Below are 22,468 nucleotides of genomic sequence, written 5' to 3'. Positions count from 1 at the left end.
CTACCTTCGACCGTAAATCTGACTGATGGCTTCGACCGTAGTCAGTTGTTCTCTTTGCTGCTTTTTTCGTTGACAATAATGTTTTGAATGGTTAAACATTTTTCTTTCGGTAATTTTTTCGGTCATTACAATGCAAACATGTAGTAAAGGCGAAAGTTGATGCGCGTTGTCGTCCATTTGGAGGGGAAGGTTAATGTTCCTTTCGGTTCGGATTATGAGCCTTTTTTCGCATTTCCTTTTTTTTGAGATCGGAATGTGACATTTGCTACCTGTTTGCCATATGATCAGAAACGGTTTCTGGGTCATATAGTACAGGTTGTTTGTTATAGTAAGGGAATATGAGGTAAAACAGAAACATGATTGGTGTCTAAAACAAGACCATGCTGAAGGTGCCGGGTTCGAATGCCGGTTCGGTCTAGGAAATTTTCTCGACTTCCCCGAGCATAAAAGTATCATCGTGTTAGCTTAATGTTATACAAATGCAACAATGGTAAACTTGGCTTAGAAACCTAACAGTTATTAACTGTGAAAGTGCTGAAAAAACACTAAGCTGCGAGGGGGAAATGCCCCAGTGGGGAATGTGATGCCGATAAGCAGAAGAAGTTGTGATTTATCGGGTCAATAAAATCCAACTCTAAAGTGGTCTCAATCTCCATTGGAAGCAGGGAGGAAAAATCCAGCTCAGAATCCGGATTTAATAGTTATTATTTGAAGAAATGAAGAAAAAAATTGGATGACACTGATTTTTATTGGGAAAATTCTGCTCAAATATATAGTTACCGAAATCGCTCGATGCAGATGCTCCTATTTAGTAAAGCTGTTAGATGGGTACCATCGTTAAGAGTTTCGAAAATATCACTGGATCAAATGTATCAAAATACTCTTGTTTGCTCTGCTCATTAAATCTTCGCCATAGACCTTTGGCTTGTTAATAATTAGTCCCTTAATAAATTGTTCTATTACTTTTAGCGCAATTCTTGATTTCGGCACCCCCTAAGGGTTAGCGCATTTCGCGGGGACCAACCTGGCCCACCACATGCTTCGCGGCTGTGGAAAAGACATTTCCCAGAAATCGTAAGAAAGACTACTTCATAATTCAAGAGAGAGAAAATCGCCAGATCTCACGATGAAGGCTTTCTCCATAATATCTGACCAGGGCAAGGATGAGCAATTCCCCAGGATCCTCAGAGAATGAATACCTTCAAATTTCTTAAGGAGGAATTCCTCTGAACTTCTGAGGGGAGACTCCTCAAAATTCATGGCGGAGGCATTATTTCCCTGAACTCTTAGAGGAAGAATTCCCTAAAGCCCTTGTAATAGCATTCACGCTAATTCCTGTAGATGTGATTCTTAGAGAAGAAATTCCACCAAAATTCTGAAGGAGAAATCCGAAAAGTGAAATAAACCAAAAAATTTTTTAGGTCTTCTGAATCGTAGTTTTATAGTAGTTTTATAAAAACACATGAATATTAGTGCTTGATACTTTTTCCTTCTAAGCTCCAAACACTTTGAAACCAAATCCACAACCAACAGTAAAGGCTGAATCTCAACAGCGCGTTGCGCGTCAGCGTTGAAGTCAGCGTTTTGTACTAAAACGTAATGCCAATAAACGTGACGCATTCACGCCCGGATTCTTCAGGAATGCCTCCAGCAATTTCTTCGGCAATGTCTTTAGGAATTCCACCATCAATTTCGCCCGGAATTGACCGAAAATTCCACCATTATTTACTCCAAGAAATCCTCCACGAATTCTTTTATAAGTTCTGCAGGGAATTCTTCAGATAATTCTTTCGTGCTGTTTCTCATAAAAAAATCTGAAAAATTGCACCGTGGAATTCCTAAGAATATTCCGTGGAAATTCCGCAGAATTGCCAATAAACATTCCTGAGAATTTCGCGAAAAATCTTCGAACTTCCTGTGTAAATTCCATATTTTTTTCCGTGAATATTTCAGTAAATAAATCCAGAAAGAATTCCGGTGGAAGCTTCAAGCTTTCCACACATCCTGCAGGAGTTTCTTCGAAAATTCCTCCGAGAGTTCCTCCGGGAATTCTTCCAAGAGTTCAACTGGCAGATCCTCCAAGAATTCCTTCAGGATTTCCTCCGAGAATTATTCCGGTAGTTCTATTGGCAGTTCCTACGGAGGCTCTCTGAAAATTCTTCCGGGAATTTCTCCAGAATTTCCTCCGGGAATTATACAGAAATTCCTCCAGAAGCTCCTCCGAGAATTTCTCTGGGAGCTCTCAAGGAGTTCTCCGGGAGGTCCTCTGATGATGATGATGGTCCTGCTACATACCCCTACAAAGGTTTCAGCTTGATGAGATTTGTCTATAAGATGAATTCTCCAAGATTTTTTCCGAGAAGTCTTCTGGTAGATTCACTGGCAGTTCCTTCGGAGGTTCATTTAAAAATTCTCCCGGGAGTTTCTTCAGAAATTCCTCCGGGTGTTCCACCAGTAGCTCTTCCAGGAGATCATTCAGGCTTTTTTTCAGGAAATCATTTAGGCTTTCTTCAGAAAATTAGCTGGAAATTCCTCCCGAAGTTCTTCCGATAATTTTTCTGGGAGTTCCTCCGGGAGGTCCTCCAGGAATTTTTCTAGGAGTTTCTCCTGAAATTCCTCCGGGAGTTCTTACGGGAGCTCCTCCAGCAGTTCCTACGTGAATTCCTCCGGGAGATCCACCAGCAGTTTTTATGAGCATTTCTCCGGGAGTTTCACCGGCAGTTACTTTGAGAAGGAACTCCCGGAGTAATTTCCGGAGGAACTCCCGAGGAATTTCTGTAGGAATTCCCGGAGAAAGTATCAGAGGAATTTTCGGAAGAACTGCCAGAGGAACTTCTAGATGAATTTATTGAAGAACTACAGGAAGAATTTTCGGAGGAAATCCTGGAGGAACTCTCGTAAGAACTTTTGGATGAATTCCAGGACAAACTCCTGGAAGAATTCTTAAAGCACCTCCCGGAGGAGCTCCCAGAGAAATTTTCCGAGGAACTTCTGAAGGAATTTGTAGATAAATTCCCAAAGAAAGCCTTAATGAACTCCTGAAAGAAAGTCTGAATGAATTTCCGGAGGAACTACAAGTGGAACTCCCGGAGAAATTTTCAGAGGAACAGCCGATGGAATACCAGGAGTTGAATTTCTAGAGGAACTTCCGAAATCCCATTTCCCTTGAAATTCCTGCCAAATATCCTCAAAGAATCCCCTGTGAAGTTCCTGGAGAGATTGCTAGAGGAACTTTTGGAAAAACTCCTGGGGGAGCTCCCGGAGGAACTCCCACAAGCACTTCCAGAGGAATTCTCACAAGGTAGTACTGAAATAATTATTGGAGAAGTTCATGAAGGATTTTTTGGAGAAATATCAGAAGGAATTCCCGAAAAAATACCAGGAGGAATTAATGCAGAAATTACCAGATGAAATCCAGAAAGTATTCCCAGATGAATTGCTGTTCTTTGTTTGTTCTGAAGAAATTCCTGGAAGAACTCTTGGAAGATATCCTGGAGGAACTCTAACATTAATTTCCGAATGAAATTCTGGAGTAAATTCCGAGTGAAGTCTGGAAAGAATTCTAGGACAATTTCGCGGAAAAAATCCCGGAGAAATTCCTGAAGGAAGAGAAGAATTTCCGGGGAAATACTTGGACGAATTCTTGGAGAAATTTCTAGAGGAATTCTTGAAGGATATTCTGAAATAATTGCGGAAAGAATTCCAAAATGCAATTCTAGAGGATTTCGCTATTGAATTTATAGAGGTATTCCCGGAAAAAGTCCTGGAAGTTATTCCGGAGGAATTTAAGGAAGAGTTCCTGGAGGAATGCCCGGAGCAGTTTCTTATAGATTAGCAGATGAAATTATGGAGCGAAATCGAAGGATTTCCGTCATAAATTACTGAAGAAACTTCTAGTGGAATTTTGGGAGGAAATTCCGTATGTATTCTTGGAGGAACTCTAGAATGCATTCCTGAAGGAAATGTCGCAGATCTTCCTGGAAGAATAGCCGAAGAAATGTCTAGAAGTAAAACTTGGAGGGAAGAAAAGAAATCTTCAAGAGACTTCCACATGAATTTCCTTAAAAAAAATATTGGGGGTTTCTAGATAAGGAGAAATTACAATTACAGGAGAAGGATTTTAAAACGATTTTCAGAGGAATTTGTGGATAACTTTCCGGAGGAATTTAGAAGTTCCCAGGGGAGCTTCTAGAAGGATTTCTAGGAGAATTCTTGAGCCCGAAATGTTTCGAGTTGTTTTGAAATTTCATATAGTATGGATCCTGGATACCCTTATAAGTTTTTTGGGAATCTTTTGAATTTCAAAAACCTATTTCTGAATATGATTGGATCGTAAAGTGCACATGTTTAAGCGAATTCATTTCAGTACCCGTTCAATCTTTCTATCATTTATGGGGGGCGACGGCCCCCCCTGCCCCCCTCTGGCTACGCCCTTGCAAATATGAATTGGTTGACTTGGAAAGGCAAAATGCGTAAACAGCTCCCGTTGTTTCTTGTAGGAAATGCTTACAAAATTCTTGACAAGTATTCAAAAATGATTCATAATAAACCACTGGCGATGAGATTTATTTCGTGAAAAACATTGTTGTTTGTTGCTGTATTACTTACAAAAATAAAAAGAATAGCTAAAATTTCCAATTTTTTTTTGGGTGGCATAATGGATCGAAAACGTGATAAAATCGGGGGTAGACAAAATCGGGGAGTGACAAAACCGGAATGTATGTATAAATTAAGATATTAAATAAGCTCAATACAAATTCAACTCCCCAAAATTCTGGGAAGAGAAATTTACCAGAATTATTCTTGAAACATGGATTCTACAAAAATCTCGGTTGAGTAATTCCACAAAATGTTTGCAGAAGGAATTGATGAAGGTGGAGTTTCCCAGATTTTCTTTGTGAAATAAACCAGATTTCTTGCTAAAGGAATATCCCAGAATTATCGGAATTAAGATTCCTCCCAAATGGTATCAGAAGGATTTCCTGGTTTAGAGCCAGTAAGGTAAGAAGGTGTTCGCTAATATTAACAGCTCGTTTGTATGTGGAATACCTCAATATTGCTTTCCTTTTCAGGGAGAAACCAACCTCACTTCTTCAAAGTTTCAACTCACGACTTTTCCTTAACGTTTTTCGTATTTTTTGACGAAACCACTAGCAGCTTTCGTAAGTCTCGCCATAGTAATGCAAAGATTGTAACAAACGAATAACTACAGTGGCAAATAGGATTCTCGTTATTCAGCCCTGGTTTTCCTTACAAGCTTCACTCAGAAGAAATAAGTCAAGAAATGCAAACTTATACGGTGGTTAGCTTTCTTCGATGGCACATTTCATCAAGATGTCTGTTGTTAGTGAAAGTAAGATTTATAAAAGACTAGTCGACCCTGCAGACGTTGTCCTGCATAGTAGGCGAGAATGTGCGTTCCGAACTGCCCATGCAAAGTTCGCATAGGAATCACAATTTTAGTTTTTCACGATTTGCTCAACTTTACTCGTGATTTTTGCATTAGGAAGTATCATATAAACCCGTCGGAAACTATAACGAATGTTTCTGCTGAAGAAATGAAAAGAATCCATCCAGTCGTTTTCGAGTTATGCGGATACGAACACAGACCATTTCATTTTTATATATAAGACAAGATAGGAAAAACATAAAAGGATGCATATACGGTAAAAATTTCATCGGTGCGCCTGAAATTGATCGACGATGGGCGCAACCCAAAAATAGCAATGGATCAGTATGGAGTGTGCGAGGTCCTGAGCCTTTGCTAAACGAAGCTCTGTTTCAATTTGCGTAGAGAGTTGTTTAATGTATTAATAATTTATTATTAAGTATCACAGAATAATACGTAATTCTTAAATTACGCAACCTTCAGAAAGCCTTAAAAATACATACCTACACCCAACCAGTGTGTGTTTAATTTTTTTACAATTCTGTATAAAAACCTGCTAGATTTGTATATAAACTGGGCATATGAGAAATTGATAAATTCTTGTACAAATATACTGCCGCTAACCGCAAGTCAGACTTATCTGTATATGGCGCCCATATACAGATAAGTCTGACTTGCGGTTAGCGGCAGTATAGTCCTAATAATTTTGCAAACAATTCTTTTAATATCGGTATAAGACCTTACATTTATTGCATAAGAATCAAGCATGGTCCCATATGCCCCGTTCTCACGAAGGTTTTTGTAGGTTCTTATACATAATTGTAAGAAAATCCAACATCTGCTGATTGTGTGTACAAGGCACAGGTCAAATTGCAAAGCTGGCATTGATAACAACCCGGTTCACCCTAAGAATGTGCATTCATGAACAAAAGATTAACGTTCTATCCTTTATCACTGTTACTGCAATAGCTATATAGCACTCATAAAGCCATGATTCATCCCCAAGAATTTTCATATCACGAGAACAACAGACATCTTGTGAGCTGCCTCGTCGACAACTTCCAGACCGTTCCACTTGCCGCTACCACAAACCAGACGGAAAGAACACACCCCGGTTTCCGGTCATCGTGATCGTCAGTCATAAATCGTATGCCTGTCCCTGCGTTATCGATCGACGTATGATCACGAATGGAACCAACCAATGTGCAGCAACGTGCTCTGTATCGATCCGCGAACCGATCGAGAACCCGGTTGCGACAACGCCAACGGAAGAAAATCAGCAAGGCGCCCACAAGCCGGGCACGGTTAGCGCAGCAGGAGAAAATCAATCATTATGACTCACCATATGTATAATTTTCCTGAGTGCCGGGGGGCTGCTAAAACGCACTGCTGGACTTGCACACACTGGGGTAAAACGGCTGCAAATTTTCCTCTGGACGTCACTCGGTGAAAAATGTAACCGAACTCTTCAACACTGTTTTAAACACGCTCGTTAACCGACTACACAACGCACTGCTCTCGCAAATGACTGGAACGCTACTAAAAGGAATCGACGAGAAGCCGGACAGCCCCGATGAGATACGTTTTTCCTTTGTTATATTTTTTATATTGGCGCTGCACACAACACTAGCGACTCTCTTCGGCGGATACTTATAATACACACTCGCACACACTTTGTGATGGTCGTCGCGTTTTTTCTTCGCTATATTATTTTATCCGCTGTAGGTTGGCGTGGCCCCACCGGAATATATGGGTACAAAATGTAATATTGTTTAATACACTCTTCACAAACTACGAACACGGGCACAGAAGAAGGAGCGCGCGATCGCAAGGATGGACGATGGAAAGCAGACAACAAAAAAAGAAACCGCGAAGAAACAAGACTCTTCTGCTGTAGAAGATAATACGAACCGGTCAAATAATTAGCCAGCAGGAATTAAAGGAAAAGGCAAGGCAAAATGGACAAAACTTGATCAGTTCGATCTTCAAAGTTTTTTAAATGATTGTTGTTAAACTCATACCCTCTTTGGTACATTCCTAATTCAAAACACTATATGTACCGGAAATTCGTTGTCACATCAATCATCCAGCCAAAAGCAACCGAAAAATATATGATAGTATCCAGATGCCCGTATTCAGTAGATTATGAAAACTCTAAAAAAAATGCACTTGAGACAAAGCAAGATACTACATAAAACCAAATTTTTCCTTCAGAATATCAAATTTCCAGTAACTTCATGATCCCAAATCCACACTCACGCAACAAGGAATCTCTCAGTCGATCCGCAACTATGACAAAAAATGAACGCCTCGAACAACGCCTATATGGCAGACTACCAACATGGACAAACGAAGGATTTTCTTCACACAGGAATGGATGGTGGGCGACTTCTGAGCCTCCTAGGAGCTATTTCCACACTGAACTGAACTGAACGATACGAAAATTCAAAGTGAAATGATTGATTTGAACTGGAAACCGAAGCGTTGTAGATTGTTGCTCCTCGCCGTCGCACATCGACGCCGCATACATCCAGACGAGAGCAAGGAAGGCACACATTGCGTTTGGCCCTCGTTCGATAGCATGGTACGTACGTACCTTCCTTCAATACATGTGCTGTCTACATCGAACGCGTGTACGGTTGTAGACGATTCCGCACGGTGTCATAGGCTGAGGATATATTCGGAATACGGTTGTAGACGATTCCAGACTGAGATTGTCTTTTAGATATTGAACTTCCATCGCGAACAGTGCGTATCTATGCCATAACAGTGCGCATCCGGAGCAGTGATCCTCAACGTTTTTGGCGTTTTTCTCATTAAGCTTCTCCTACACAATAAAATAAGCGTTTTCTGACTGAATTACAATTGGACGAAACATTTCGTTCAACTACAAACTTGTAAATTCAATCCTATTTTGGCTGCGTGGAAGACCGTAGTGTAATAATTACTGGTATATCCTTCGAGTTGCAATTGCCGGCCATAGCCTAGTTTTCGTTAAACACTTTTGTAGGTTTTGACCGCGAAACTTCTGAAGAAAAGAATCATTTAAGCCTTTAAATATTTATTATGCGCCAGCATAAAGATGCCATAATGCCCCGTAAAATTGAGAAACTTTTTCAATTTGAAAATTTACCATGCTTCATTATCATGCTTTGTGACCATAGCATGGTAAAAGCATATAATGTTTAATTAATATTTATGTAGTATTCGACTGCAATAAATTTACCTTGGCAAAGAAAATGTCTGCCGCTTGGCATTATTTTCAGACCGGTATGGGATTCGAACCCAGCTTCCTTCAGCATGATTCATTTTGTCACATAAAGGCACATTTTTTCTAAGAGATGCTAAGTAATGATATGTAAAAATATTATTTTCCTCTCCAATATTCTAAAGTAGATTCCCAGTTATATAAACCCCACTTTTCAGTATACCGCGTTATGTCTGCTGTAGCTTCGAGGCGCGCCTCTGTCCACTGTTGGTGTGCGGTTTATTGCGTTTTACCAATATCTTCAGCGCGCCATGGACGGCTACGATGTACCGATATTGAAGAGCAAGTCAAGATACCGATTTTGCTTATCAATCAAAAATCGAAAAATAAATTGACCATCCAGTGATACTACCCTGGTAGAAATCAAGTAGTTTCAAAATACTGGAATTTCTCAACACCCAAACATTACATTTTGAATAAATATGTTGTTTTTCATATAAGAGCCAGCGTTTTGTTGATGCATCGACAACAAAAAGAAGCCTTGATCATTGTGGTAGTGCACATATACCAACATTAGGTGATTTTTCCCCTCCAAACTCACACTATAGATTAGTTGCACACATTTGAACAAAATATTTAAATTCGGATAACTGCTATAAAAAAAAAACTAATTATGGTTAGCTAATTTATGGCTATCGTGATCAATTTATATCTCGCTTCAACATCGAAAATCAAATTACCTCTTGCTAAACTCCCAACGGTTTCCATACTCGTTATACTCTGCTATATCTACGAATGCAAAAATTGCAGCTCGGTGCTCAATGAACACTAAAGATTAAATAACATATCTTTACTAAGTTATTATGCATGTGATATGATATCTTTTTGGAACAGTTTAACCCCTTTTTTCCCATAACTTTCTTCGAGAACTTCAATACAATGTAATTCCTCTCTATTAGTAGTTTGATGAAAATTTAAGATTATTGGTTGAATTGAACCATGTAGGAAATACAATGTCTTTAACTTAAACTAAACTAAACCTTATTAATACTAAGGGTACAAATCCAGAATAATCCACCTAGCGGTGATGGTGCCTTTCTCGTGTACTATAAACCAAGAAAATTCATAATAGTAACACGAAAAGCACATAAGAGAGGTCAAAATTGCACTTTAGGGGGATAGATTCAGTTATTTCCATCAATTCACATTTATTTGCGTTTATTTGAATGCATTGCGGCAGCCTTTTAAAAAAAAAAATTGATTTTGATTTTTTTTTTCAAGGGGGACCCTTGGGAAAAATGGGGAAAAATCATTTGGATCCATTAAAACGAAATCCAATAACAATTTTTTGAGTAAATTGGATACCAACCTGAACAGCTTCAGTTTTGGTATTTGCTTTGAACATTGCATCAATCATTGGATTTGTGATTGCCTCCGCAATTGGCATATTTAAATTCATTGGAATCTTTTCCCACGGGACAGGCGTCCTTGGCGTGAGGGTTCCACCATAAATCATGCATATAGCATCCATGTGGCAATGTTTAGTTCCGTGGCCCCACTTTTGGCACTTACGACACTTACGGCACTGAGTGGGGTTTTGGCCTGCGGAAATGTTCCCATGTAACACGAATATGGTACATAATACAGGCCTTTTCCAAATTTTTCATATTATTTAGTTCACTTTTGTTGAAGTGAACTAAATAAAATTCTTGAGAAATACCCCTCTGGGAAGTACCAGAACGAGATTTCTTTTTCATCTTAATTACTTGGACCGGTGAAAATCCAAGTAATTGAGAAATTTCAATTTTAATCTCATCCAATGATTTCTCGCTTAACTTTTCAAAAGGACCTAAGTAACATTTTTTTCATGAATTTATTTGAATACTGCAATCAATAGTTTTCATGTTGCTCTGTTGATTGCGCTATTCAAATTAATTCATGAAAAAAATGTTACTTAGGTCCTTTTCAAAAGTTAAGCGAGATTTATCATCACTAGGAAGACCTTTCAAGACTACTTTGAACAATCGCTCAGTTTTGTCGTCGTACGTGAAAAATTTACTTCTTACCACTTCTCAGTTAAATACTGAAGAAGGCGTTTGCGATCGTCAAAGGGTCCTGGTAAAACGCGGCAGTCACCCTTCCTGGTAATCTGAAATGAAACCTTGATCCCCTGAAGGTTACTCAAAATTTCATTCCTAAAGCCAGAAAACTCGGTAACAGATACCACAGATGGCGGAATCCCTTGCTTATAGGTAGATTCGATTTGCTCAATTTCGTCATGAATCAATTCGAGTTCGATAGGAGAAGGGCAGCACCCAAGCAACACCTCATGTTTCTCAGTGAGTGTGACTTACTAAAGGTCTGACTTATGCACAACGCGTCGTATTTGAAACTCCTATGTGACACAAAAAGCGCAAGAGGTGGAGCCTATTTGCAACATCTTGCGGCTACAATGAAAATAAAAACACAAACACCAACTGGGAATCGAACCATGGACCTTGAGATTTGCAACCTTCTACTATAACCATCACACCAACAATCCTACAAGTGCCAACAAACCAACAAACAATGCTACAAGTGTACTACATAAACAACAAAGTCATTTGTAACTTCATTGTACCTTATACGGAACATGCAGGGACTGTCAAAAATAAAATACTGCTTAGCTGAGCTCAAAGTGTTTTGCAACATATCAGAAACATTGTCGTAACAGCAATGAACCGAAGTGTTATTAATTCTGCAACTTATCTGTTTTGTTTCTGATATGAAACACATCGAATTTTAAACCACCCAAGAAGTCAGATGGGTAGAATATTGCGACGCCACGTAAACGGAAATGAAACATTGTGATTTTCTGAAACTGGGAAGTGGCTTTAATGTGACTCGATGTATTTCCAGTGTCTTCAATGCAATTTATAAGGAACAAACACCTATTTGAAAGATGTTGCGCGTGCTGCTTGGGTATTGACTATGTCCAAGGGCTTGACGATCCCTCCCCAGACCATCTGCGAGTTGTGGATGTGGTGGGGCTTGACAATGGGCCCTGTTAAACCTCTATAAAAAGCTGCATGTATTTGCAAGTAGGCTGCGCAAAGCGACCGTGTGCCAGCCCAAGTCCTGGTGTTAGGTGGGACGCTAAACAGCCCTGACACGACGGTCCTCTGACGAGACAGGAGGTTTGCGCAGGCCCAATAAGCCGCCTTTAAAAACAACCATTACGAAAGACATAGAAGATAATACGACTCGATACAATCGGCAACGACCTAGGCGACGAATAAAGGATCACGATTGGAAGCTTGGAACATGGAACTGCAAGTCGCTAGGCTTCGCAGGTTACTACAGAACAATCTACGATGAATTACATCCCCGCGACTTCGGCGTCATAGCGCTGCAGGAAATCTGCTGGACAGGACAGAAAGTGTGGAAAAGCGGGCATCGAGCGGCTACCTTCTTCCAAAGCTGTAGCGTAGCACCACCAACAAGCCAACCGGCTTCATAGTGCTGGGAAAGATGCGCCAACGCGTGACGCGACGGGTGGCAGCCAATCAACGCAAGGATGTGCCAGTTGAGGATTAAAGACGATTCTTCAATTATAGCATGATCAACGTGCACAGCCAGGGATTGTCTAAATACTCAGAGCGGTGCGAAAAATATTGGTGCTGCTCCTAGCTTCGGGAGCGCGACTCTCAAATCTTGCGAGCTACGGAGCCGAAGGTGCGCGCGCTCTCACAACTTCGTGCGAGTCAAAGGCTGCACTACCCTTTGAAGAGCACCGGTAGTGCACTTTGTGCGTTTTCGAGAAAATAGGAATTATGTTTAGTCCCTCTAGTAGACGATGAATGTTTCTGATAGTTTATTTTCGCTTAACAACATTAGAATGTTAGCCATCCAACACGTTCGTGTCTTATTTGCAAATTTTTTTGCAGTTTCTTTAATATACATTAAGGAAAATAATTAAAATAAAATAGAATAAAAAAATGAGGTCCAGTTGTTTATGTCAAAACAAGCATTATTTCGGGAGCAGTAGCCCGTACGTTAGTTATAGTGAAAACAATGTAGTTATACATACATGACTGAAATCAAAGAAACATCTCAGCCCGCCGATACAAGTTGAATGTTATTCGGAAAGATTTTTATTTTGAAAATCTCTGCGGCTCTGTTTAATTGCGGGTAAAATGCTTCAGTAATTTTTATTTCAAATTAATTTGTTTCATGCAAGCAAGGATTCGTTCAGATGTACCGTTCATAGAAATAACTATTATTCTATTTACACTGATCAGCCATGAATATAGTATGTCTGGGATACTCTTCCATTTGAAAAAATGTGTTTTAATCACCGGTAGATGAATCTGAATGAATTTTGCCGAATAGTAGCGTTTTTATTATTACGTTTTTATTATCATTTTGATGATCAATTTATACTGGATCAATAATGATAAAGCCCTGCCAAATAATAATAATACATTGGGTTCGCTTGCCAAGAGAGTTTTTATTTTTTACGTTGTCTCTCCCCGCGATTTTGTGGAAGAAACGGGATGCGTAACACCACAAATATCGATTTCCTTGTCGATTTCTGCTGATGAAGTTTTTACCTTTATTTTGAGATTAGGCTGTTTTAATTCTCCGGATAAAATTGATTTATTTTCATTAGTATTTTCATGAAGTCATTCTTGGAAACTTAGAAGATGTTTCAAAGTAAATCAATGTTGAAAAGAATGCATATACATATACATTTATCTGTGATTATGATTAGAATGCATTTAACGCAATCATATGAACAAACTATTCTCTTTGAAATATTGACTTGCCCTATTTGCCTTATTTATTTTTATAATGAAATATCGAACAAAGAATATGCAAAGATATTCTCTCCGATCAACTATATTTTTATAGAACGCAATAGCGGGAAATAATCACCGTTCAAAGCTCGAAAGTCATGCAGAATCAGAACCGAAAAAGTGCAGTTTAGAGTGCTACCCTGTGCATGGTTCTTTGAGAGCCCCAAGCACAAACTGCACTTACTCGTCTCTCTCGATCCGAACGTGCTCGCTCCTAACAGCGCGTGCTGCACGTAAAGAGTTTCGGGTCGCACCGTATCCCTGTGCACAGCTGGAGCAGACATACGATTAATGCCCACTGCGGGACGTCAAAATCGTCATCAGTGACATGAACGCTCAGGTAAGAAGGGAGGAAATGTATAGACCGGTCATCGGACCGGATAGTCTGCATACCGTATAGGACGACAACGGCCAACGATGCATAAACTTTGCAGCCTCCCGCGGAATGATAGTCCGAAGCACTTTCCTCCCCCGCAATAATATCCACAAGGCCACATGGAAATCACCTAATCAAGTAACGGAAAACCAAACCAACCTCGTTCTAATCGGCGGTAAAATCTTCTCCGACATCACGAACGTACGCACTTACCGCAGTGCGAATATTGAAAACTACCACTACTTCGTTGCAGTATGTCTGCGGTCAAAACTCTCGAAGGTGTACAACACGCGTCGGAGTCATCCGCCGCGGCTACAAGACGGTACACTAGCCCAAGACTACGCGCAGCAGCTGGAAGTGGCACTCCCAACGGAAGAGCAGCTAGGCGCAGCATCTCTTGAAGATGGCTGGAGAGATATTCGATCCGCCATTAGAAGCACAGCAACCGCTGCACTAGAAAAACGACTGGTATGACGGCGAATGTGAGCAGTTAGTTGAGGAGAAGAATGCAGCATGGGAGATTGCTGCAACACCGCACGAGGGCGAACGAGGCACGATACAAACAGGCGCGGAACAGACAAAACTCGATTTTTCGGATGAAAAAGCGCCAGCAGGAAGATCGAGACCGTGAAGAGACGGAGAAACTGTACCACGCTAATAACGCACGAAAGTTCTATGAGAAGCTGAACCATTCACGTAAGGGCCACGTGTGACAGCCCAATATGTGTAAGGACATAAACGGGAAACTTCTTACAAACGAGCGTGATGTGATCCAAAGGTGGGGCGACAGCACTACGAAGAGCACCTGAATGGCGATGTGGCAGACAACGGTGGCGGTATGGTAATGAACCTAGGAGCACGGGCACAGGCCATACGACTTCCGGCTCCGAATCTCCAGGAAATCCAGGAGGAGATCGGTCGGCTGAAAAACAACAAAGCCCCTGGAGATGACCAACTACCAGGAGAGCTGTTTAAACTTGGTGGTGAGGCACTGGCTAGAGCGCTGCACTGGGTGATTACCAAGGTTTGGGAGCATGAGGTTCTACCGCAGCACAATAGGAAAAAAGGAGGTATTTTTGGCCAAAATTATGAATCCTGCAATAAATGGTGCTTTTAATCATAAAAACATAGATAGAAACGAAAAATATTTTTTTCGAGCCTTTAATGGGGTATGGGACCAATTTTTGGCATAGTGTCGATTTTAGTCATATTCTACAAAACCAACGGAATTTTGTCACTTTTTTTGGCTTGCAATAAGCCCGCTTGATGCTGGATAAAATACTAATGGTCATATAAAGGGTTTTACTGTATATTCGTGTCACAGACAAATGGACGCAACACAGTTTTCCTAAAATGATCAAAAAAGCACTTTTAGCTTCTGGTGTTGAAAATTCACTGAATAAAACTTATTAAACCAGCAAAGGAGAGTAGAACAGATTCAATTAGCGTCATATTGTGACATCAACGAAATGGAATTTCATTTATTTGATATTTCCATAAGATTTCTTTCATAAATATAAAAACGTATTGTGACAAGGAGTTATTTAACACACTACTCATCCACCACTTTATGACACGTTATGATTAAATCTATAATTCGCTTCTATTATGTAGTAATGTCAAAATTGTAAATTTTGAACCCCTTCCCTTATACTGCGTGACGCTTTTTATGTGTTAGTTGTTTTTTTCTTGAATTAGGCCCAACGTTAAGACATAGCCCTCCCCCTTCAAATGTTATGTAAATTGTGTTCGTCACCGTTTTCAATTGAAGTGGCATTATTGAGTAACTCAGATGAAAATTGAAAAAGAAGAAGTTTACCAAAACACCTGATTAATCCCCCTAACGGTAATGTTATCTTTCCCGTACATTATAAGAAAATGTATTTTGGCCATAACTTTTGAGCCCATAGTCCGATCCAGCCTATTTATAATAGGGAGCAATGGAACAACGTTCTCTGACGAATGAAACTCGTTGCGAGTAAATCGGTTGAGTGTAAGTGCCTAAAAAATAATTAAGATAATTTTTGCTCACACACATACAGACATTAACATACACGTACACACAGACATCACCTCAATTCGTCGAACTGAGTCGATCGGAATACAACACTATGAGTGTTTGGGCGTTCTTTTTAATGCTTTTGGAGCAATCATATAGCTTCTACGTATACTTAGTACACGAGAAAGGCAAAAATTGGCATTTTTAAAAAAAATCATGTATCTTACAAAGTTGTGAATTTGGGCAGAATTTTATTCATGGTCCTCAAAGCTTAAGCGTTCAATAATATTGTGCAAGATGTTTTACTGCGGGGTACTACGGGGTACCAAACTTTTTTGTTCGTTCAATATTGCGTAAAATATGTTTTAACAAAACTACCAAAAACTAAATTCTGGATGGAGATATTATTACATTATCAAGCCTATTGCATAGATCTGCTGAACTTTGAGCTCTGTAACGGTATATAAATATGTTACTTTTGAGACGAAAATATGACAAAGCTGCCCGTTTTCCCAAAAAATATAAACATGTCATTTCTAGGCGGGGTAAGTTTGAACGTCCCCGCCCCTCCATAAAAAAAAACAAAAAAATAAAAACCGTTCTGATTATAAAAATATAGGTTATAAGCTGTGTATTCATCACATTTTACTCGATCAAATCGAAAATTGGCCTTTTGGTAGTTTTGGCCACTCCTTTATATGGGGCTGTCCTATTGTGGCGCAGGAGTGGATGGAAGGTGTCGTGTCCCATCTACAAAAAGGGCGATAAGCTGGATTGTAGCAACTACCGCTCAGTCACATTGCTGAACGGCGCCTACAAGGTACTCTCCCAAATTTTATACCGCCGATTAAAACCGATTGCAAGAGAGTTCGTGGGGCAGTACCAGGCGGTATTTATAGGTGAACACTCTACCACAGACAAGGTGTTCGCCGTACGTCAGGTATTGCAGATGTATTGTTCCGAGATCTGCTGTGGTATTCTGCTTTGCAGAACCCACACAAAATCTATTTTTAGATTTCCATTGCCATTATTGTTGTCGATGCCAGTCCATCTCATCGTGAATCCATTGTGTCCGTTTGTCCATGTCGTGTATCCAATGATCGTTGCATTGTTCGATTGCCATTTTATCCGGGTACGTTGGAGGAATGCCTCCGAGACGAACAAGTGTCAGTCGTCATCAGGCAGCCATGACGATAGGTGCGTCTCCCAAAACGCTACCGCATGGGCTGCGCATTCGACGACTGACGAGGGTTTGGTGGAGGGGCTGGGAATCGAACCCATGACCATTCGCTTATAAGGCGATCGTGTAACCAACTACGCTACGGGACCCCCCTGGCATCATCTATTTATCGACTTCAAAGCCGCATATGATACAATCGATCGGGACCAGCTATGGCAGCTAATGCACGAAAACGGATTTCCAGATAAACTGATACGGTTGATCAAGGCGACGATGGATTCTCGAGTCCCTTCGAAACGCGCAGAGGGTTACGGCAAGGTGATGGTCTTTCGTGCCTGCTATTCAACATCGCTTTGGAGGGAGTAATACGAAGGGCAGGGATTGACACGAGTGGTACGATTTTCACGAAGTCCGTCCAGTTATTTGGTTTCGCCGACGACATTGATATCATGGCACGTAACTTTGAGAGGATGGAGGAAGCCTACATTAGACTGGAAACGAAGCTAAACGGATTGGACTAGTCTTCAACACGTCGAAGACGAAGTACATGACAGGAACAGGCTCAAGAGAGGTCAATGTAAGTCATCCACCACGAGTTTCTATCGGAGGCGACGAAATCGAGGTGGTTGAAGAATTCGTGTACTTGGGCTCACTGGTGACCGCCGATAACGATACCAGCAGAGAAATTCGGAGACGCATCATGGCAGGAAATCGTACGTACTTTGGACTCCGCAAAACGCTCCGATCGAATAGAGTTCGCCGCCGTACCAAACTGACTATCTACAAACCGCTCATTAGACCGGTAGTCCTCTACGGACTCGAGACCTGGACGATGCTCGTGGAGGACCAACGAGCACTGGGAGTTTTCGAATAGAAAGTGCTGCGTACCATCTATGGTGGGGTGCAGATGGCGGACGGTACGTGGAGGGGGCGAATGAACCACGAGTTGCATCAGCTGTTGATCAGATATTCCTTCTAACTCTAAGATTGGAAATAATTCTTCTTCTTTTTTATTTATTACCAGACTAAGTCCGGAGAGGCCTGTGCTGTACATAAAAGTCTTCTCCATTCAGCCCGGTCCATGGCTGCACGACGCCAACCAGGCAGTCTGTGGAGGGTCCGCAAATCGTCCTCCACCTGATCGATCCATCTTGCCCGCTGTGCACCTCGCCTTCTTGTTCCCGTCGGATTGTAGTCGAGAACCATTTTCACCGGATTACTGTCCGACATTCGGGCTACGTTTCCGGCCCACCGCAGTCGTCTGATTTTCGCGGTGTGAACGATGGATGGTTCTCCCAACAGCTGATGCAACAGCTGATGGTTCATTCGCCTCCTCCAAGTACCGTCCGCCATCTGATGGTACGCAGCACTTTTCTGTTACCAAAGCACTTTCTGTTACCAAACTCTTTGCAATATGTTTCAAAAAATCCTACAGTGGGTCCAAAAAGTATTCGTCTAGCTGCATATTTTTTAGTAAGATGTAAAACTTAGGCGTGATAGAAGTGAAATCAAAAAACTTTCTTCTAAATTTGGTAGAAAACTTATCAACACATGATTATTATTCAAAAACAAATAGAAATTTCAATTGCTTTTTTGGTATGTAGAGAATATCTAAATTTCGTCAATTTCGCTTGCTCAAAAAGTATTCGTCTATTCAGAAAATAATCGAGCGAAACACGAATATAATAGTTTTATTCGCATGTAATTACACTAGCACACTCTAGTGATGTCTAGCAACATTTTGTCAATACTCAATGACAGATCAAATAATGTTTTTGTTTGTTTGTTTGAACTTGGCGCGGAAAATAGAAGCACCATGGGTGGGAAAAGTAAAAAGATGAGTCCCAATGAAAAAAACTTATTCTACGCCTGCATAATTAGTGCAAGTTGACTTATGACTTTGCATGAAATGTGGGTAGACCAAGGGTAGCAAGAATTCAACCATTTAATTGGGGATTGGTCGCATCAGCGCCACAAAAATCTATCAAAACAAATAACAGAGTGGTCGTCAGCGATGGTAAACTGATAACGATGAGCGATTTATTGTGCGGAAAATAAAAAAAATCCTTAAAAACGAGTTCACCCATATAGGCAAGTGAGTTGGAGAGAAGAAGTGCTCAGATATGAACCAATACGAACAGAAATACCTGTGAAAAGTATGGGTATAATGAGCGAGTATCACTGAAGAAAATTCAAGTTAGCCATCAAATTGTCAAAAACAGCTCGATGTCAGCTAAAAATATCGTTGGAAGAAGGATGACTTTCGGAATCAAGTCATGTTATCTGACGAAAGCAAGTATAGCATATTTGGATCAAATGGCCGATGTATGGTATGGCGGAAAAGGAATATTGAGATACAGCCGCAGAATCTCTTTTGAGCAGTAAAGCATGGTGGGGTCTCCGTCATGGTCTCTGAGGTGCTTGAGCGCAACCGGTGTGGGAAAATTTCACATTATTGAAGGAATTATGTATCACAAAATGTTCATCCGCATTTTGAAAAAAAAATTGAACGCCATTGCTGAGAAATTAGGCTTACAGGGAACATACATCTTACGGGGTGATAATTACCTCGAGCACACAGCCCAAAGTACTAAGCTGTAGCTACTCTATAATACCTCAATCAACTCAAAACGCCTCTTCAGAGCCCGGATATGAATCCAATTTAACTCCATTTGAAAATTCTGTACCACAAACTTTTCGTGAAATTCGTGAAAGTCATATTTCCAACAACAACGAATTAAAATTAGTGTTGAAAGAAGAATGGGAGAATATTTCGTCCCCCGTTACGGCTGATTTGGTCAGTTTCATGCCACAAGAACTACAGCCCGTCATAGATACACAGGGGAATCCAACGAAATATTGAATTCCATTCTACAACTCCTGTTTTCGTTTCAAAAGCGCGCAAAACCTGAATAGACGAATACTTTTTGAGCCCGTATTTAATGAGTTGTTATGTTTTGTTACCTTTGTTTTTGTTATTGTTTTATTCTTCTGTTTTATTTTTAACAATAAAGATGAATTGATTATTTTGCTACACAATGTAATCGATAGTTTTATTTTTTTGAGCTTACTAGATTCTATTTTTGACATTTTCTAGAAAACGCACAGCTAGACGAATACTTTTTGGACTCACTGTAAATATTTCAAAAAACAATCACATGATAATCAATATGCGTTAAACATTGAGGACAAGTGCAAAATTGAGAAAATGTAAATCGTATAAAAACAGAATCTAAAGTATTTCAAATTCACCAAATTGAATGAAAGTTGAATAATATTTCGGCTATCGTTTTCTATGTGTCTGAAACACTATTTCCCTATGTTTCAGCATCTCATAATAACTGCCTGTGATATCAGGATTTGTCATTAGGAAATCCCTCTGAATCAGGAAGTCACCATGCTTCCGAAGCAACAAAATAAAAAACAACAAATTTATAGTGACGACAGGCTATGACGTGGCCGTCTCCTTTTGTGGTACATATAACGAACCGACCAAAACGTCGCTCTCTGGTAAATTCCTTCCCAATATCGATGGCAAGGATAGAACGAGTGAAGCGATTGCAAACGAAAAAGGCGCGATAGGTTTTGTAGGGAAAGCAAATTACCTTCGACTTCCGAGATGTAGTTGGTGAGAAGGAGTCTGCGCAGATTCGTGTTGCGAATACCAATCCAGCCGGTAAGTGCATTTGCAGAAAAATTATGTCAACCTGAGTCATCGGATTTTTTGCGAAAATGTTTTATTTTTTCATGGAAATAAAATATAATTCCGGTCGGTGCGTTAAGGCGAGTGGTGGTGGTGCGTGGTGCATCGTATGTTACTTTCATGAAACCATTTTGCTTTGCAAAATTGTCACCTATTACGCCCAAATATTAAAATGTATGCACCTTTAGTATAATTCATAGAAAACTATAGCGTTTCGAACTGAGATAAACAATTATTTGTTCTTTAATCTTCTGATTTAGAGTGTAATTGACATGAGAGCATTGCGTACAAGTACTTTGATTTGAGTACATGTACAAACAAGCCTAACCCCTTACCAAAAATTCATTAGTTTTAATTGTAAAAGTGTCATTGTTACCGAGAATTCGGAATTGTTTTTACAAAAAAATATAGGGTATAGAAAGAACAAATATAAAGTAAACCATATCTAATCAATCCAGTTTGGACAGGAAACAAACTCATGCAAATGTTTACCTCACTCCAGGTTGCAACTAATGATTTTAAGCATAAGCAAAGCATGTAGAAAGAAAATTAGACTGATAACATAGGAAGTCGTCCCGTCACCGATGCAATGCATTACCTTTTTATGCCATAGCAATTGCATATCCGTGTCTTTTATGTTCGGGTTTTAACATATCCGCTGAAGGTACAGCACACCTACCTGTTGGGCAATGTATTTAAAAGATCTGGAAAAAAGTTAGTGCCAGCTTATCACTCTGAGAACAAGAATCCATTTCATTAGTTGGGTCGTTGCTGTTCAACATTTGCGTAGATTTCTATCAACGATGGCGACAGAGTGGGGCGCATAGAAAGAAAGGAAATGCCGTTGATTGTCTACTCGCCTTGCTCAATATTAAACGCTGGCCGTTGATTCATCATGATACTGCATTCTGACATGCATAAATGTTAAATTACCCATAACATATATTGATATGTGCAGAAAGTAGGAAAAAGGATCGTCTAGTCAGTGCATAAGTGTACTAGTTACTCTTATCGTAGGACAATTATCAGTACATCTTTTGAATCTATACATCTATCATATATGAGCATGAGCATGATAGACCACCCACGGCTGCTACTCCGTTATTGCCAGGCCAGCTGTGATTATATAATAATAATATGTGTAATTATATAATAATAATATTTGGGACTAATATCACCTTCAATGTGTAAAAACTGGTGACCCAAAACTAAGCAATACTGACGCCGGCCATGTCCGAATGCAGGTCAATTAAGGAATTGGTAGTAATAACGGGTGTTCAATAAAATGCGAGAAAGATTTCAATACCTTTCTGTATTTTTTTCTCAACAAAAGAATTGCTTTCTGGAGTGCTGGCAGTTCAATCGACGATGACGTCGAAATAGCAATCACGGTTTCACGAAACGCTTGGTCATCGCGGAAAAAAGTTCACGGTAGACCACTTTCGAAACGAGTACAGTTTAACTGATCCTGGCATCCCTGAGCGTGGTGCGTAGGGTGCCAATGAAAATGACATTTTCGAATTTCAAAAAACGACATTGCTCACAAGTTTCATTACCCCAAAATATGACCCAATGCAAAATTTGAGCTCAATCGGACATGATTTAGGGGTGCCTAAAATTCATCAAAGTTTTACAATTTTTATCCATAAACATTTTTCCAAGCGGGGAGTCGAAAAGGAAAAGGTCGAAAGGAAAAGTCGAAAATCGAATATTTCAAGACAAAATTTTCAAAACGACTTATCTGCTTTTGTAATCAAAGATGCAAACGACGATTT

At 40.1% G+C, this 22,468-nt stretch overlaps 1 protein-coding gene across 6 annotated transcripts in view; it reads right to left on the bottom strand.

Annotated features, from left to right (window-relative positions):
- Nucleotides 1-7,869, bottom strand: part of LOC134210893 (synaptic vesicle membrane protein VAT-1 homolog-like) — a 143,452-nt gene extending 135,583 nt beyond the window's left edge. Inside the window, exons 1-2 of one of the 6 annotated variants that reach the window (XM_062687306.1) lie at nucleotides 7,731-7,869; nucleotides 6,732-7,108 (exon numbers count right to left, since the gene is read on the bottom strand). The gene's annotated coding sequence lies outside the window, so the exon portion shown is untranslated. Of the gene's footprint in view, nucleotides 1-6,731; nucleotides 7,109-7,648 lie in introns of all 6 variants that reach the window. The other 5 variants (XM_062687310.1, XM_062687311.1, XM_062687305.1 and 2 more) reach the window with 5 other exon arrangements.
- Nucleotides 7,870-22,468: the final 14,599 nt, after the last annotated feature.

The sequence above is a fragment of the Armigeres subalbatus genome, chromosome 2 (assembly GCF_024139115.2).
Source record: "Armigeres subalbatus isolate Guangzhou_Male chromosome 2, GZ_Asu_2, whole genome shotgun sequence".
Taxonomy (NCBI): Eukaryota; Metazoa; Arthropoda; class Insecta; order Diptera; family Culicidae; genus Armigeres; species Armigeres subalbatus.
This window is presented reverse-complemented; position numbering and strand designations above follow the sequence as displayed.